Genomic DNA, 19,195 nt, shown 5'->3' with positions numbered 1-19,195 from the left:
TTGCAAATCTTTCGCAAAGACTTTCTTCCCAAGAAAGTTACCGTAACTTATGACGGATCTGTGAAACACGCTGCTGGAGAGCGCCAGTCTAGGTTCATAAAGAGTGACAAACGTAAGCAACTGGCAAATCAATTTCACAAAGGACCTGGCCAACCTTCAAAAGTGTACCAAGAAATAGGGAATATCGGTAAATGCAAAGGCAGCTGGAAATAGAAATGAATGTGGTAAAATTCCAGATACTGTGAGAAAAATAGCCAGTGAAGGAAGACAACAAACTCAGCTGGACAAAGACGTCATGACTTCCTTGAAGATGGCTATGGATGATTTAATTCAGCGAGAAAACAGCGCGAGATGCCTCCCAAACAGATTGAAGGATTTGTTCAAGCAATTTCATTTTGTCCACTTTGGGTATATATGTGGAATGAAGATCAGGTGCGTCTTTGGCATTACTTATGCATGAAAGATATTGCATACATGGACGCAACCGGAACGATTGTGCAAGATTTCATGGGCAAAAGAGTACTTTATTATGCAATTATTGTTCGACACCCAAAGAAAGGAAATCCATCAGTGCCGATTGCCGAAATGATAACAAATGATCACAGTGCTCCCAGCATACGTTCCTTTATTGAGAGGTTTCGTCGAGATGAGGCAAACGTTTTCAAAGGAAACGTTCGAATACCTCGTCAGTTAAATACAGATTACTCAAAGGCGTTGATATTGGCTGCTCTGAAAGAGTTCAACGGAGAAACCCTTGCTCAGTTTTACTTCGAGCATTCAGGATTGTGCAGAGGATGGCATCAAACGAAGATTTTGCATTTATGGTTTTACATGTTGGTTGCAGTCATTTCATGAACATAATTCATAGGCGTTTGAAATCAATTATGCGTATCAAAGTCAGTACGACAAACGAGGTGTGGTATCGCTTTAACATGTATTGTGTGTCGCTGTTGGTAAACTCTAGAACCCAAGAAGAATTTGATCATATTCTTCTACCTGTTGCAATTTGCCTGCTTCATAAGACTCAAAATGATGAAGTCCAAAACGCGTTCAGCACCTTATGGAAATTGATCCATGCAATGGAGGAACGAGAACAAATCCTTGAACATGTTGAAGTGCATGGAGTCTTTTCAAATGCAGGCGATGATGATGCCGATCTTACTGAAACAGACAGAAATACAAGTCAAAATCCATTCAAAAATCATTACGATAGCTTGCTACGAAATGTCAAAGAAAGAGCGATGGAAGATGCAAAACATAGCAAGGCAAATAATAGATGCTACGCACCAGAATTTTTTGCATTCATAGAATCTTATCTTTGTGAGATGCCTTTGTGGTCTGGTGTACTTTTAGGTTCATTAGACCGATACATAGAGGAGAACGATCCAGTTTACGAAACATTACACGACTATCCGTACCTTTCATTTAAATCAGAAAACTCAAAAACAGAGGGCTATGTGGAAGGTGTCATGCGAAACTTAAAACAAGAAGATTTTCCAAACAAAAGAAGACTGCGTCCTGATGCATTTGTTTTGGAAAATTATGACAGAATTAGGCGACGAATGACAGATTTCTCGGATAGACTAACTGCTAATAAACCTACCAGAAAACAAAGACGTCCAAACAATTCTTGGAAAAATTTTCAGACGCAAACATCGGACAAAACATCTGCACAAGAAATCGATATAAAAGAAAATACAAAAAGAAGCGAAAGCAATACTATCGTAAGTTCAGATGACACTTCAGATGATGAAGTTGATGATTATTCACAAGTCAGTGAAACATGGGGGAAAAAGACTCCATCGACACCAAAAACTAATGCTAAAGTTGGACAATTCCAGCAGTCACCGGCAATTCCGTTAAGCGAAACTCCAGAAATCAATAAATGTACACAGAGTAGACGTCCACCGTCATCATTCTTAAATTTTTTTCATAAAGGTAGTAAGAAAAAGAGAGCTTCTAAAAATCGCCCTAACGCGTTTTTAACGAAAGAGGCAGCTAAATTATGGCTAGATATGTCGGCAGAGGACAAGTTCCGCTTCAAGGATACAAGTATGTTGACGAAAACAAACAAAGTAAAGACAGCGAGCGTACGAAATCCAGCAAATCCATTGGTACGTCGCACAAGATGCACGTGTCTTTGCTAAGAAAAGAATTAACAAGAGGTTTAATCAATAAGGGTAACGATTGCTGGTTGAACAGTCTTCTGCAATGTTTGCATGCATTAAAAGTTGAATACCCCGAAACAACGACAAAATGTAATCCAACTGTAGTGAAAGTACTGAATAAAACCTTGCGAATATTAAAAAACACGAATGACAAACCTTTGTATCCACAACAGCTGCACGACATTTTAATAAGTATTTTGGTTATGCGAGTGGCCAACAACACGATATTCACGAGAGTTTTATAGTTTTGCATGAACATTGTGACGCAGGCTCCTTTAGAGGAACGTACAAATATAGAAGAATTTGTGATGTATGTGGAAAAACTCGGTTGCATGATGAGGAAACCTTCATGACGCTTTTTGCTTCCGTTGACAATGGCAACAAAACCTTAACAGAAAAAATCGAAGAGAGTTTAATCGATTCTGTATTTACACACTGTAGCACATGCAGTGTGAGGACGAATCACGTTCGCATAGGTGAACTCAAAACACTGCCTAAAATTTTATGCCTTGGTTTCAAAAGATTTGTTTCAAATGGGTCAGGAGTTACGAAGAGTTGTCAGAGAGTTCCACTGCCATTAAAATTAACATTGCAGAATGATGGTGCATCGGCCACTTATAAATTATCCTCATGTGCATTGCATTACGGCTCAGGTATTGACGTTGGCCATTACACAGCTGTAATATTCAAAGATGGAAGAGTTTATGAGGTCGACGATACATTCGTCTCTGATATATCACAAAAGTGGAAGCAAAAGGTGTCAACTTATGCGTACATAGCCTTTTACTCCGCTGAAAATTTTAGTGACAAAGGTTATGGAGACGAACGACAGTCGTCAACCCAACTCAGCGATGATAGTGACAATGAGGACATACCCCGAAGCAGTGGCGTAGCTAGCGGTCCCGCTACTCCCGCCCGGCGGGAGTAGAAATTTCCCAAAAAAATAATAAATATTCTATTTGGACATAAGATATACATTATTTCACGAACAATTTGTAATATTATGTTTTATTCGTTCATATTTACGCTTTTATTAGGTGGTTCGTAATCGTAATACAGCAAAATCTCAAGATTTGTTATGTAACCTAGCAACCGCCTTTTCTCGCACATTGCATACTCGCGCGATTCTCCACGTATTCCGCCCATCTTCAGAGGGCGGAACATACAATATAATTCTATATAAGAAGTTTTGAATTCTGGTTGGCTAAGGGACTTGACGCATGCTCAAATCTGCTGTTTTATAGTCGAACTCCCGCTATTTTAAATTGGCGGAGGTTGTAATTATTCGACCTTTTAATACGAGTACAGCGATTAGTGATTATCAAATTACGTGTCATTGTCGGTATTAATTTTCCATTGTGTTTACTCTCAAATTGCTATTTTGTATTTGTGTATGACACAATGGCTTCAAGTGCGACTGCGATTTGCTCAACTGATGTTGATTTAGTAAATAGCTTATTAGCTAAACCGTTCTCTGCTCGATCGTCGGTCGAACAGAATGTTATCGTTCATGAACGGCCTACTCCTGATTTAACTATCCAAAATAAAGGAAGAGCATTTCAGAGATTGGTATGAGGCGAAGGACTGGCTGTGTGGCAGTACAACCTTGCAGAAAGTGTTTTGTTGGCCATGTCTAATGTTTTCCCAAAAACATCGCCATCGTGGACTAAGAATGGCTACAACGATATGCGGAGTATTATGTCTGATGCTAAGAAGCATGAAAAATCTAAATCGCATTTGACTGCATTTAAGACATGGAAAACGTATGGAGCTAGTGAACGAATTGATTGTCTTATGTCTCTCGCTAGAAGAAATGAGATTCAGCGTCACAATGAGGAGGTAAGACAAAATCAAGAAATTTTAAAAACTGTTACTGAGGCCGTGCTGTATTTGTCAAAGCAAGAGTTGCCATTTAGAGGTCACAATGAGTCCGAAGGTAGCTTGAACAAAGGTAATTATAGAGAGTTGCTCGAATGTTTTGCTAAGTTTGATTCTGTATTTGAGCGTCGACTGCACAGTAGACTAGCAGAATCTGATATAGTTGGTGACAGAAGATTTACTGGAGTCTCCCCAGAAATTCAAAATGATCTTATCAGCTGTCTTGATTCAATTATTGAAGATGAAATCAGAAAGGAAATAAATGATTGCACATTTATGAGTATTCAGGTTGATGAAGCATCTGATGTCTCCACCAAAGAGCAGCTAAGTGTTATTGCTCGGTTTGACAAAGCAAGTGAAATTATGGAGAGGCAATTAGGATTTGTGGATGTAAGTATGAACAGAAATGCCACAGCAATATCACAAGTTGTCAAAGATAAACTTGGTGAGTATTCTAATATAAAGAAAAACTGGTTTTACAAACATATGATGGTGCTTCTGTCATGTCTGGCCATATCAATGGTGTTCAAGCATTGGTTCGACAAGAGTATCCTTTTGCTCATTTTGTTCATTGTGCAGCTCATAGATTGAACCTGGTCCTATGCCAGTCAGCCTCATCAATTTCTCCTGTTAAAATCTTTTTATTAATATAGCTACATTCAGCACATTTACAAGCAATGCCCCAAAAGAAAAGCTTTTCTCTCATCTAACAACCTTGAGTTTCCTGCCCTGGTGAAACAAGATGGTATTATCGCTCTAGATTAATCAATGTATTGCACAAAACTATGAAAACTTTTAGATATTTTTGAGGGGTACTTGAACAACCAGCTGGGTGGGATGATGAGTCATTAAGTAAAATAAGTGGCTTACTGCATTATCTTGATAGCTTTCTCTTTTGTTTTCTAGTGTGTGTTTTTTACAGGATTTTAGAACAGTCCACAATTTTGTATTCCATTCTTCAAAATAGGAAACCCATTTTAACTATGGCATAAGCAAGATTGACAATTTCAAGCAGTTTATTGTGTCACTTCGCACAGATCAAGCTTTCACTGAGTTTTACCAAACTGCACTAGAAAAAGTAGGCCCACCAGCAACCAGAGCAGATAGTAGATACAATTACAAACAGCTTTATTTTGAGATTATTGATTCCATTAAAGGCATGTTAAGTGAACGATTTCAAGATATTAATCAGTTCGAGTTTTTAGACCTTGTAAATCCTAAACTATTTACTACATGGAAGGGCATAGTTCCACAGGAGAAGATCAATCTTCTCAAAGATAAGTATAGTCCTCTTTTGACATCCAAACTTTGGAGAGTCAACTTTCCTTCATTTACAACGACAAGGACTTTCACAAAGAGTGCAGTAATGAGGTTCTTAAATACATCTTCAAATTTAATCTCCAGTCGAGTTTAGGTCAAGTGGTAAATTTGTTAAAATTGAATGGTGTGTTGGCAGTGGCAAGTGCTTCAGTAGAGAGGTCGTTTTCTTGCTTAAAAGGGTAAAAGCTATTTAAGAAATAGAATGGGTCAAGGTCGGCTTAGCTCTTTGTGTAGAATATCTATTCACAAAGATATCATTGAAAAGAAAGAGGAATCAGAGGTGTTGCATAACGAGGTGGTTGAAAATTTGTAGAAAAACCCAGGAGGCTGGCCTTTCTTTATAAATGATGAGTATAGTATGTGTTTTGATATTTGTTCGTATAATACATGGTACTTCATTGAGAAAATTAAGCATAACTTTAAAGAATAAAGCCATCCCTGTCTACTTGCCCCAATCTAAACAAGTTTAAACTAACAAGTAGAATGCTAAGAAAAATCTCTCTCTATGCACTTTAGAAGTGTCGTATACTATATTATTTTTTGTGCTAATACAAATTTCTTCTGTTTATGCAGGGGCAGTGATGAGTAAATTATGTTTTAGGGGACAATTGTCTCCTGCGTAACGTTTCTCTGAGCCACCTTTAGTACCTTTTTAACTAGTTGCAGTTTCAACGATTGCCACATTAAGAATGCAGCTAACAAAAATGGGTTTTTATAAATTATTGTACAACAAATAATTCGCCCTCGAAATCGCAGGAAATGCTGTTTCCAAGGCTCTGGATTTCAAAATTTTCCGGGGTAGCATGCCCCCGGACCCCCCTAGTGGAGTCGCGCCTCCGGCGCGAGATGGATTGGCGGGAGTGACTATTTTTCCTAGCTACGCCACTGCCCCGAAGTACAAGCTCACCAAATTTTGTGGGCTCTGTTCATAGCACAAGTGCGCCAACCGCACAAACGAATAGTAGAGATGTCCAATCAAAGGTCGATAGTTTGCCTCCGTCAATTGCACAAAAATATAAGAAAATGTGCAAGGTATTTCACTCACTTTGTGATCTCAATGTAAGAAATGAACGTGTTGCTTCATTTAAAACACACGGATACAATCTTCTGGGAAAAGATATCAAAACTCTTGAACCTTTGGAAAAGGGTTTTTCAAACGATACATATGTTCTTTCCAACCCTGGATGGCTCAATGATGAGGTTATAAATTGTTACCTTCTATTGCTAACAAAAAATACGGAAAAGTTTGGATTGCGTAGTTTTGCATTCACGACACAATTCATGACAAAACTTCGATCCGTACGCCAGCCGAACAATAAAGAGCGCTTTCATGAAATGTTAAGGAGGCACTACCGAGGTGTTTTGTTTCATCTTTACGACGTGATTGCAATTCCTATAAATGTTGGACAAGGTAGTCACTGGTGTATGGCAATAATCAACACTGTTGAATGTTGCATTTATTTGTACGACCCAATGGCAAGAGGCAGTCAATATCTAACATTGGTAGATAATATAAAATTTTACTTCAAAGAACTTTACCGAATGAGAGGTCAATGTATCGAAATAGCAAACAAAAATTTCGTGTCGGAATTCTCGGCGCATTGGGAAGACAAATTTCCAGCGCAGAATGATGCCATTAGCTGTGGTGTTTTGTCCTGGCTTATGCTCGTTATAGAATGGGCTTATATGATCATAGTCCAAATATTTTTTTGATAAACGCATTGCGACCAATAATTGCTAATGAGCTGTACATTAATGAACTCTTTTTCATTTCAAAAACAATATTTCCTCGTGACGTTAGATGTTGTCAAATACCAACGTCTTACAAGCAAAATGTCGGTCGTCTCGTAACTCTTAAATGTTTTGTAATGGGAAATACCTAGACAGTTCCAATGGAAACACAATGATAACATTGTTTCATTAAATCAAACTTATAGCTTTACATTGGAATATCATAATTGTGGTGAGTACGTTTGTTATGTTCTTTTCAACGACGAGCAAACACATCTCACAAACACATGTATTGTTACCGCTTTATGAAAAATCAATTAATGAAGAAACTAACTGTATGTCTTGCATATACCGATAAATTCATTGTTGATGCACAACTGGCTGCTCTAATGCGCCGTTGCTGCAGAAATATCAGACAACGCAACTGGCTGCTCTAATGCGCCGTTGCTGCAGAAATGTCAGACAACGCAACTGGCTGCTCTAATGCGCCGTTGCTGCAGAAATGTCAGACAACGCAACTGGCTGCTCTAATGCGCTGAGAGACGTCTCGTATTATATCACGAGAAAATGCGGCTGTCCATGTCGGAATTGCACCACCCTATCGCGGTGTGGTTCCTAGGCATGCTGATGAGCCCTGATATTGGGCGAAACAGTCACATTCTTTAAAGAATAGAAAAGAATGAAATAGATTAGATTCAAAGTCGAAGCATCGTATAGTTACGCTATTTTGTATTTGTACTTCACTATGATGAGTCATTTCTACGATAGGAGTGAGGTCAGCTACTTTTAAAAGCAAATTAGAGCTCTGTCTCTTTCTGTCTATGTCTAATAAAGCTATCTTTCTGGTAAGATAGCTTTATTAACTTGTGTTAAAAGACGTTGAAGGGCAACAAAAGTCAGAAAGTAAGGACATCCTAGAATATATTAGTACCAGTTGCGAAATTGTATGTTGTATGTACGAGATCAAAATGGACACTTGCACGCTTCATTTGTACGATTTTTATTGTGCGCTCGTTCGCTACGCTCACTCGTTTGTTTTCAATCCCTCTTCTACTCGTGCATAAAAATCGTACGCACTCACCAACCATGAAGGAATATATTAAAATCACGTGTTAACCCTGACCATTTTACAATAAAGATGTCATTCTGATGTCGAAACATGTTTGTCATCGAAAGATGTCGTTCTGATGTCGAAACATGTTTGCGCTTAAAAAATCGTCGTGTTTCTCAAATTGTAATGTTTTATTGACAAATAACTTTAAAACACCAACACTATTCTGGAGTTTTGATTTTTCGTGCTATTATTATATTCTCCTACATTATTTAAATTTCGAACCTATGAATATGTTTATTTTTTTGCAACATATTATTTTTTTAGTGATTTACAATGTCTTCAAACTTGACAGCTGACATTGTCTTTTGTTTCATAGCTAGTTTGTCGATGAATGACGATGACGCATGCAAATGCGTGCACCAAGGGTTAATCGTTCTTCGACACAAACAATAGAAATAAAATCAGTTTATCGTGTTTTGTTTCTTCAATCACTGCAAAAACAATATTAAAATTTTTTTGATTTGAAATCTGCCAAACCGACATTCTGTGCGTCATCGTTGAATAACAAAATACGTCACAAAGCTGTTGCATTTTCCAGTCGATGTCAAGTATGCTGACTTTGGAAATTACTTTTTATCAGCAAAAAAAAATAAAACATGCTACCTTTTGTTAGTTTTTTCTACAAAAATATCAGCAACAGCCTACTCGGATCGGTTCAGAGATCATTTTAATGTTTTTGTAGAAGACGAAACTCTTACCAAAATTCTGTAACTTCCCTACCAAACAACACAACTGAAATTTTCTCCGGCAGTTGGAAATCTTCAAAGGAGTGGCCTTTGCTTTGCCGCCTTTTCTCTTTAGTTCACTAATTAGGAATGCGATTGGTCCATCATAAAGAAGTAGTAATGCGATTGGTCCATCAAAAGAGATACAAATGAAGAAGCCAGTGTTAATATCACGCGTCACAATTCTCATTCACTTTTGTTGAGTGTGCCCGTGGTAATAACAGATATTTAGAAGTGTGTACGGAAAATGTAAGTGAACAATCCTTTATAGCAACTAGATTGTTTCAATAATTTTACCCAAAGTAAAATAAGTATATATATTTAAACACAACCATATGCATATTTTGATTGTTTTTATGCTTGGGATTGCCTTATTCTCTACCAAAAGTTTTATACATTAATACGCTGCATCACATGGTACTAAAGCATAAATATTTAACCTTTCTCCGGAGGCGAAACTATAATGATATTTTTTATTGTATTTATGATTCCATTTTATGTAATGTGTCACTGCTTGAACGTTCGTTTACTCGTATAAACGCATGAGCATCGCCGCGTTTACATGTCGGTGCCCAAGGCATTTTCTTATTGCGGTACCCCATGACGCATTGTTATTTCCTTTTAGCATGGATCGCGGGGCACATGGCATATTTGCCACTGTGCGATATCGGCGCTGGGCATAAGACGATAAGTTTGTTCACGCTGTACAACTAATGATAAACATTATTTTCTATTTAGAAATGGCCGAAAAAGAAGCACAAAATGGTAAAACGATAAGTAACATTTTTTGCAAAGTTTCTTAGTTTTCTGCATTAAGTGAAAAGAAATATTTCAACTTGTCTTTATGGCAAAGTGTACAATGTTCAACAATAGTTGATTCAATTCTATTACATCACCATCAACCTTACTTAAACGTGCTTATGCTAAAGAATAGTCGCAAAAGAATTGTGTTTATTAACATGCATGTTATCCAATCAGTTTAATGTGTGTTCTTTGTTCCAGATACTCAAAACAAACGAGAGGGGGTAAAGGTGAGCCAGTTCTTCGGAATAGATATAAAATTTCAAAATGTTAATAGCTAAATACATTTGCATAAAGATGACTCAAACCTACAAAAAATATCTCTTTTTTTATGAATCGTCTTAATCAGAAGAAGAAAATCGAAAGAAGCGAAAAGGTTTGTTGCATAATTTGTACAATATATCGACTAAGAGTGTTTTTTGTACTTGTGCTTAACATATTACTTATACATGTATGATAATTGAATATCTTTATGATCGTTTTTCATGTTAAGCGAACGCCAATGAATATAGTATAAAAAGCTGTTCCGCAACACTGTAAAATTCACTATCGCTTTTTATAACAACCATCTAAATGCATGGTTGAGAACAGGTTTCCAATTCTAATACATGTTTTTTTGTATTTTGTTGGGCATGGAAAATCTCTAACGTCTTTATCGTTCGCAACTTTATAGCAGACGTCGAAAACAAGCCAGAGGAAATAAGTGAGTTTAAACTAATGACACACTTGTTCGCACAAATTATATGTTGATTTTATTACTTTATTATTTCAGAATGTAACACATGCAATGACGTGGGCACGCCCCCGAAGATTGCCCTAGCAAACCGCGTCGAGGGACGCAGGGTGCCAGGAGAGGCCGCGGCGGACGGCGTGGTCGTCCCCAATGGCGAGGTCGCGGAATTTGGCGTGGAAGGGGGCGTGGAAGAGGGCGTGGCCAAGGGCGTGGCCAAGTTGTTATCAATATATTTACAAGGTAGAACGATTTTCATTAAACATATATCAAACAAAAAAGATTAAAAGTTACTTCATCAATTAAGTAGAAGCTTTTAAACTGTATTCGCACAGAATAAAAAGAAAACATTCTGATTCTGACTCTATTCGATCAATCAAAAACAAAACTTATTTCAAAACAATGCAAAAATAAATATGATTTTCTTTTGTTATCTCACATTGTTCTTACCATCTTTTGCAGGGACTAAGGAGGTTAGAAAGTCTTAACTAAAGAGGAAAAAAAAAGTTCAAAAAAATCGCCAAAAAAAATAAAAATTTTTGAAAAAGTATCTTTCCTGTGTCCAATCATTATTACAAACAGCTATTCATTATCAATCAATTAAATTCGCCCGGATGGAGGGCAAATTCAGGTCCCCGTTGTATTGCGACCTTGTTTCGTGAAGCACTAAAAAAGTATACACGAAGAAGCCCAAACCATTGTGCCATCTGACATCCAGCTTTTGTTTGGCTCGTTCTTTAATAAACTGCATGTAAGTTTTTAAGTTCCTAAGGAAATTTATTAACTAAAACGTTGAAAAATGTTCTTTACGAGCTGTTATTGTAATTACATGTTGTTTATAAGCTATATGATATGTCCATTCAAAGAAACAACAAACAAAACATTTTTCTTCCTATTTGTAATCCTCGGAACAAGATCTCTAAGCTGATACCAAACACGAGTTTATCACAGCGTGTTAACTAGTTCAAAATCCTGCATGCCTATTAATTAACGCAAAAATGCTCCACCTTTCCAAAGCTGTAGAACCGCTTCACGAATTTGGACCAAGATAATAAAACCATATTTGTAATCCTCAGAACAAGATCTTTAAGACGATACTAAACACAAGTAAATTGTAGCGTGTTAACTTCATGAAAATTAGATATATATAAACATGTCAGTTAAGTACCGCGAATATTAATTAACGCAAAAATGCTCTACCTTTCCAAAGCTGTAGAACCGCTTCACGAATTTGGACCACAATAATAAAACCATATTTGTAATCCTCATAGCAAGATCTTTAATCTGATACCAAATACGAGTATATTGCAGCGTGTTAACTAGTTCAACACCCGGCATATTTAGACGTTAGTGAAATAATGCAACATGACAACTTGCCTATTAATTAACGCAAAATGCTCCACCTTTCCAAAGCTGTAGAACCGCTTCACGAATTTGGACCAAGATAATAAAACCATATTTGTAATCCTCAGAACAAGATCTTTAAGACGATACTAAACACAAGTAAATTGTAGCGTGTTAACTTCATCAAAATTAGATATATATAAACATGTCAGTTAAGTACGGCGAATATTAATTAACGCAAAAATGCTCTACTTTCCAAAGCTGTAGAACCGCTTAACGAATTTGGACCACAATAATAAAACATATTTGTAATCCTCATAGCAAGATCTTTAATCTGATACCAAATACGAGTATATTGCAGCGTGTTAACTAGTTCAACACCCGGCATATTTAGACGTTAGTGAAATAATGCAACATGACAACTTGCCTATTAATTAACGCAAAATGCTCCACCTTTCCAAAGCTGTAGAACCGCTTCACGAATTTGGACCAAGATAATAAAACCATATTTGTAATCCTCAGAACAAGATCTTTAAGACGATACTAAACACAAGTAAATTGTAGCGTGTTAACTTCATGAAAATTAGATATATATAAACATGTCAGTTAAGTACCGCGAATATTAATTAACGCAAAACGTCTCCACATTTCTCAAGCTGTAGATTCGCTCCTGGAATGTCGGCCACAATAATAAAGACATATTTGTAATCCTCATAGCAAGATCTTTAATCTGATACCAAATACGAGTATATTGCAGCGTGTTAACTAGTTCAACACCCGGCATATTTAGACGTTAGTGAAATAATGCAACATGACAACTTGCCTATTAATTAACGCAAAATGCTCTACCTTTCCAAAGCTGTAGAACCGCTTCACGAATTTGGACCAAGATAATAAAACCATATTTGTAATCCTCAGAACAAGATCTTTAAGACGATACTAAACACAAGTAAATTGTAGCGTGTTAACTTCATGAAAATTAGATATATATAAACATGTCAGTTAAGTACCGCGAATATTAATTAACGCAAAACGTCTCCACATTTCTCAAGCTGTAGATTCGCTCCTGGAATGTCGGCCACAATAATAAAGACATATTTTTAATCCTCATGGCAAGATCTTTAATCTGATACCAAATACGAGTATATTGCAGCGTGTTAACTAGTTCAACACCCGGCATATTTAGAGTTTTAGACGTTAGTGAAATAATGCAACATGACAACTTGCCTATTAATTAACGCAAAAATGCTCTACCTTTCCAAAGCTGTAGAACCGCTTCACGAATTTGGAACACAATAATAAAACCATATTTGTAATCCTCATAGCAAGATCTTTAATCTGATACCAAATACGAGTATATTGCAGCGTGTTAACTAGTTCAACACCCGGCATATTTAGACGTTAGTGAAATAATGCAACATGACAACTTGCCTATTAATTAACGCAAAAATGCTCTACCTTTCCAAAGCTGTAGAACCGCTTCACGAATTTGGACCAAGATAATAAAACCATATTTGTAATCCTCAGAACAAGATCTTTAAGACGATACTAAACACAAGTAAATTGTAGCGTGTTAACTTCATGAAAATTAGATATATATAAACATGTCAGTTAAGTACCGCGAATATTAATTAACGCAAAAGGTCTCCACATTTCTCAAGCTGTAGATTCGCTCCTGGAATGTCGGCCACAATAATAAAGACATATTTGTAATCCTCATGGCAAGATCTTTAATCTGATACCAAATACGAGTATATTGCAGCGTGTTAACTAGTTCAACACCCGGCATATTTAGAGTTTTAGACGTTAGTGAAATAATGCAACATGACAACTTGCCTATTAATTAACGCAAAAATGCTCTACCTTTCCAAAGCTGTAGAACCGCTTCACGAATTTGGACCAAGATAATAAAACCATATTTGTAATCCTCAGAACAAGATCTTTAAGACGATACTAAACACAAGTAAATTGTAGCGTGTTAACTTCATGAAAATTAGATATATATAAACATGTCAGTTAAGTACCGCGAATATTAATTAACGCAAAATGCTCTACCTTTCCAAAGCTGTAGAACCGCTTCACGAATTTGGACCACAATAATAAAACCATATTTGTAATCCTCATAGCAAGATCTTTAATCTGATACCAAATACGAGTATATTGCAGCGTGTTAACTAGTCCAACACCCGGCATATTTAGACGTTAGTGAAATAATGCAACATGACAACTTGCCTATTAATTAACGCAAAAATGCTCTACCTTTCCAAAGCTGTAGAACCGCTTCACGAATTTGGACCAAGATAATAAAACCATATTTGTAATCCTCAGAACACGCTCTTTAAGACGATACTAAACACAAGTAAATTGTAGCGTGTTTACCGTATAAAACCGTACTATCTTGAATCCTGTGGTACCTTCACAGTCGACTTTGCACGGCTGTAGATTCGCTCCACGAATTTGGACCAAGATAATAAAACCATATTTGTAATCCTCAGAAAACGTACTTTCGGATGTTACCAAACACAAGTATTTTCCAGCGTGTTTATTTCTTGAAAATTAGGCCTTTTTAGATGTCAACATTTATGCATTGTAAACATCGCGCAATTATTTAACGTAAAGAGACAAAAGCGGAAGTAGTCTTTAAAAGGCTGTAGATTTGCTCCAAGACTTTCGACCAAAATAAAAATAGTATAATCCTTGTCTAAATAACTTGGTCTTTACAACGGCACCAAACACGTGTGCATCTTTTGCTTTTTTGTAGCAAAAAATACGGTTTTTTTCTATTTTGTTTCTGAAACTGATGTTATTTAATAACATTAAAATGAATGTGGTGTCAACTTCACACTTTATGCTAATTTTGAATGTTGTGGTGAATCCTGTGGTGAATGTAAGGATGAATGTCAGGATGAATGTCAGGATGAATCCTGTGGTACCTTCACAGTAGTACATTGTGTATCTTTAATAAAAATATCTTTTCGTAAAGAGTTTATGTTCAAATTATAATGGGAAAAGAGGATCACTGTGCTGTTTATGGCTGTGATAACGATAGAAGATATCCTGAAAAATATATCGTTTTCGATCACGTTGGTATTCTTCGCTTTTTTTCTCCGAAAAACGCGAAAGACAAGAGTGCTTGGCAAAAGCTGATCAACAGGAAAAACTTCAAAGTGACTACTACGAAGGTTTGTTCTAATAATTTTCTTGCTGGTTATCGATCCAAAGGGCTGTCCCAATCCAACTTTGTATCTAAAAGGATACCAATCAAAAGAAAGCAGTAAACGATTACCGCCGAAAGATAGAAGCAAATCAAATATTCCAAAAAGAAAGAGACGAAAAATTCTGTGTGAAGGCAGTACTGAGAAAAGCTTTGAGCATCAGGATAAGGCATTTTTTGCTGCTGAAATCACTGGTCCTGAGCAGTGTACTGAGCCAGAGTCTGTGCACGAAGACAGTTCACAAATAAATTGTACAACAGACTTGGATGTTACAAGTTATGATTCTGATGATAGCTACAGCTTTGAAAGTGATAAACATGACCTCATTGACTGTTTTGCCAGGGCGACGTTAAAACGTTGAAAAGAAACTTATTTATTGAACAAGCTATTTGCCAGAAGAATTGCTACCGCTACACTGGATTGTCACTAGAAAAGTTGAACTTAGTTTTCAGTTTGATTGAAGAGAAAGCAAAGAGTCTAAGGTATTGGAGAGGTTCTACTGATACAGCCACTGCCCAGTCTATTAAAAGAGGGCATGTCTCAAGAGTATTGACACATTGGGAAGAATTCATTCTTACTCTTGTCTTACTCTTGTGGTGAAGAAAGTTCACCTTATTTCTCCATCCTATTGTCGTGGACCAAGACTTTCCTCTCGTGGAACAACTCATACTCGGCGTGTGGCATCATTAAGATCTCATGTCGAAAGGAATATATTGAAACTAAAGCAATTTCAGATTTTATCAGGAGTTATTCCATTGACATTAAAACCAGTTTTGGACAACATTTTGTTTATGTGTGCGCTTTATGTAATTTAGGAAAGCGTGGTATAAAGTAATCCTTACATAATCTAAAATAAATTATACTTAATATTTTTATTTTGAAAAACTATTATTTGTAAATATAAAATTTTATCATTGCACATATTTCAATAAAAGACTACTAATAATATAATTCTTATAGAAAAGAAACACAGTTTTAAATACATCACTCCAGAAGTCAGCATCAAATGGTATTTCTACAATATCAATTCCTTTTTCTGTAAATACAATAAAATCACATTTGTCGATTTGACTTATAGCCATACCCATTTGGACTTGAAAGTAATGTAAATGGTTCCTGTTCAACACTTTCTTTCCACTATCATTAGTTTTCCCACCAATAGCTGTTGAGAAAAATGCAGATTTGGGATCCATATTCTTGCATGTTAGAGGGCACTTAATTTCAAGTGTCCTTGAGCCACAACATTCACAATGGCAAATTCCATCCAAACTCACTCCCATCCATAAATTTTTGGGATCAACAAGCAACCCAGGTTCTTCTATTTTAACTTTTTTCATGCTTCTTTGTACGCAGTCTCTTGTAAAGATACAGAGCCTCTTTTTCTTTGTCTAGTCCATATTGCATAGCATTTGAGTTTATCAAATTGTTCTTGTCTTCCAAAAAATTAGCAACAGTTTTTGATATATCAGCCGAAGGGGTGCGCTCTTTTGTTTTTTGTCTAGTGTAAATAGCTTTGACTTTTTGCCTGTTACCATGGCATGTCTCATTTTATGCCATTCTTCATTTTTGGATTGTCCTTTTGTTGCAGCTGAAATGAACAATTGTTCTTCTTCAGTGCATTTTAATGTGCTAATGAAGATATCACAGGCTTTCTTAACTCTTTTTTTTTAATCAAATGTTGATTTTCCCTTGCAAATATTTTAGCTTTTGTTTCTATGTTAAGACTATTAAGTTTAAAAACAGTTTTCATTTTTTTTACTTTGTCTGAATGTGGGCACTCAGGAAGGAAATCCAAAATACCAGAATTTTCATCAATGTCTCTCAACTTCCTGGCAAATTCTACTTTGTCTACTTCACTTATTGTGGTTCTCATACGATTTGGCATTGGGTCAAATGAGTCAACCCAAGAGTCGTCGAGAGATACATGTTTCCTTTTTGTTTGGTTTCACCAAGTGACAAATTTTCATTTCCAGCAATGGTAAGGGCTTATTTCTTGGTGTTGGTTTTGGTTGCCAGTATGCTGGAAGTGAAGTCACTGAAGTTCTTTCACCTGACAAAAACTCTTCAAGTTCAAACATACAAGCACCCAAGTGCTTGCATCCCTGATCTGAACCACCTTTACATTCACAAAATGCAGAAAACACAGAGCCATTTGGTGAAAGTATGAACCAGGATCTGTATTCTTTCATGCCTTCTGGTGTTTTGTCCCTTTGTGTGGGTAAAACACTGCCAATGACAATGTGAAACTTGCTATCATCGTTGTCATAGACAAACCTTCGTATTAGTAGTCACTTTGAAGTTTTTCCTGTTGATCAGCTTTTGCCAAGCATTCTTCTCTTTCGCGTTTTCGGAGAAAAAGCGAAGAATACCAACGTGATCGGAAACGATATATTTTTCAGGATATCTTCTATCGTTATCACAGCCATAAACAGCACAGTGATCCCCTTTTCCCATTATAATTTGAATATAAACTCTTTACGAAAAGATATTTTATGAAGATACACAATGTTTGCCCCCTGGCGATCCCAGAATGCATTGCAAAATTGTGATGGAATCTATTCGAATTAACTGATATTTAGCAAAACTATTCTTGCCTATACACAACTTAAGATAAAAAAAGTTGAAATGTTTGAAATTGGGGCGTTTCTAAGAAGAAGTATTGCCAATTTTTTTTCGACTAAGCTGAAACATAACGCAATTTATCATGAAAAATGCTTTACTAATTCTTAGATGTGCATGCAAATAAGGATAAACCAGAAAATAGATCTTATTTTTGCCAACTTAAAAAATGATATAATCATTAAGTTTTATCTTTACGCTGTTGACAGCTCCTGTATGTTTGTTTGTCAAAGCGAAAAACGTTGATTGCTATTAAAGAAGAAATATTCTATAAAAGTCACGAAAACGTCTGAAACTTTAACTCCCTGTCTCACAAATGAAAGTATCAAGTGTAAAGTAAATATTGACTTTCATAATTTATCAGTACTTGTGTAGCTATAAAAAAGCATGTCGAATCTTTGTTGCCATTATTTGGAAACAAGATCTTGGAGGAGTTACCGAAAGTAGAAAGTAAGGTCTCTTTTTCTTTGTATTTTAATTAAAACATGTTTTATCAATTTCGCCGCGTTTTTGCTTAGTTTGAGCTGCATAGTCTTTTATCAAACTATCTTTGATACGATATAGCTGTTCAGTTGGCCTTGACTTGTCTGAATTATTTTCAGTAAGTTCTACAACCTTGAAATTGTAGTTTTTGAGTTGTTGTCACTAAAACATTTGTTAATCTTTTGTTTTTTTCTGTGCGCTTAGTGTTATAATACTGTTTTTAAAGCCTAGTTTGCATAGTTACTTATAATTTAAATTTGCAACTACTCTTTTGTCTGCCCACATAAATTTTTATATGCACAACTTGCATATACGGCAAAAACTACAAATCTTAAACAAACAGCAGATAAAGTGACGAATTTTCACCGAAAGCTTTCGTTGTATTACAACTGTAGAATACTGATGCATACCGAGTGCTAGCCGCTAAGAGAAATAGTCAAACGTTTGAGTTGTATTTTGTGCACAGTTTTACGGGAAGCTCTTGCTATGAAATTTGAGCATACGTCATTTGGGTGACATTCACTGCATTACATGTACTTGTATTAAAAAAGGTGAAAGGTCAACAATTGCAAAATATTTGTCAACCGCATTTTACTCATTTCACGTAACACGTTACAAGGTATTTTAGTCCATACAAGTATTTTCACAACCAGGACTTTTACATAGCATTACTGCAAGCATTTTATCTGTTTCTAGAATAAAAGAAAAAGCATACACATATCACAATTCCTGTTATAATGATCAAGGCATGACATAAAGTAACTGTAGATTTACAATTAAATCTTTTCTGAACATAAATATTTCCTGATATTATGTGCTATGCACAACGTCAATTTCAGATCGTTTTCAAAAGTTATTTTAAACAGCGTCAAAGTTTATCACCATATGCATTACTTTTAGTATCATATCTTTGAAAAGAAAACTTTCTATGTGATAAGTATAAAACGGACAATGTTGTCCAAAATACGAATGATGCGATGCCAATATAAATTAAATTCCGCGAAAGTTAAGTTTGCTTGAAGAAGCTAACTATAAAACATCAAGAGTTGTTTGCTTGTGTCACTATA

At 36.1% G+C, this 19,195-nt stretch overlaps 2 long non-coding RNA genes across 2 annotated transcripts; one reads left to right on the top strand and one right to left on the bottom strand.

The window, feature by feature from the left end:
• Positions 1-8,324: 8,324 nt before the first annotated feature.
• On the bottom strand, positions 8,325-14,102 carry LOC124459197. The gene is made up of 2 exons (XR_006953501.1): positions 14,071-14,102; positions 8,325-8,780 (listed from the first exon to the last, which is right to left on the bottom strand). It is a non-coding gene; the product is annotated as an uncharacterized LOC124459197 (long non-coding RNA).
• On the top strand, positions 10,085-11,017 carry LOC124459196. Its single transcript, XR_006953500.1, has 4 exons — positions 10,085-10,113; positions 10,411-10,440; positions 10,510-10,710; positions 10,930-11,017. It is a non-coding gene; the product is annotated as an uncharacterized LOC124459196 (long non-coding RNA).
• Positions 14,103-19,195: the final 5,093 nt, after the last annotated feature.

Source organism: Xenia sp. Carnegie-2017, unplaced genomic scaffold (assembly GCF_021976095.1).
Source record: "Xenia sp. Carnegie-2017 unplaced genomic scaffold, XeniaSp_v1 HiC_scaffold_7, whole genome shotgun sequence".
NCBI lineage: Eukaryota > Metazoa > Cnidaria > Anthozoa > Malacalcyonacea > Xeniidae > Xenia > Xenia sp. Carnegie-2017.
The sequence above is the reverse complement of the archived record's forward strand: the minus strand, read 5'-3'. Positions and strand labels throughout refer to the sequence as shown.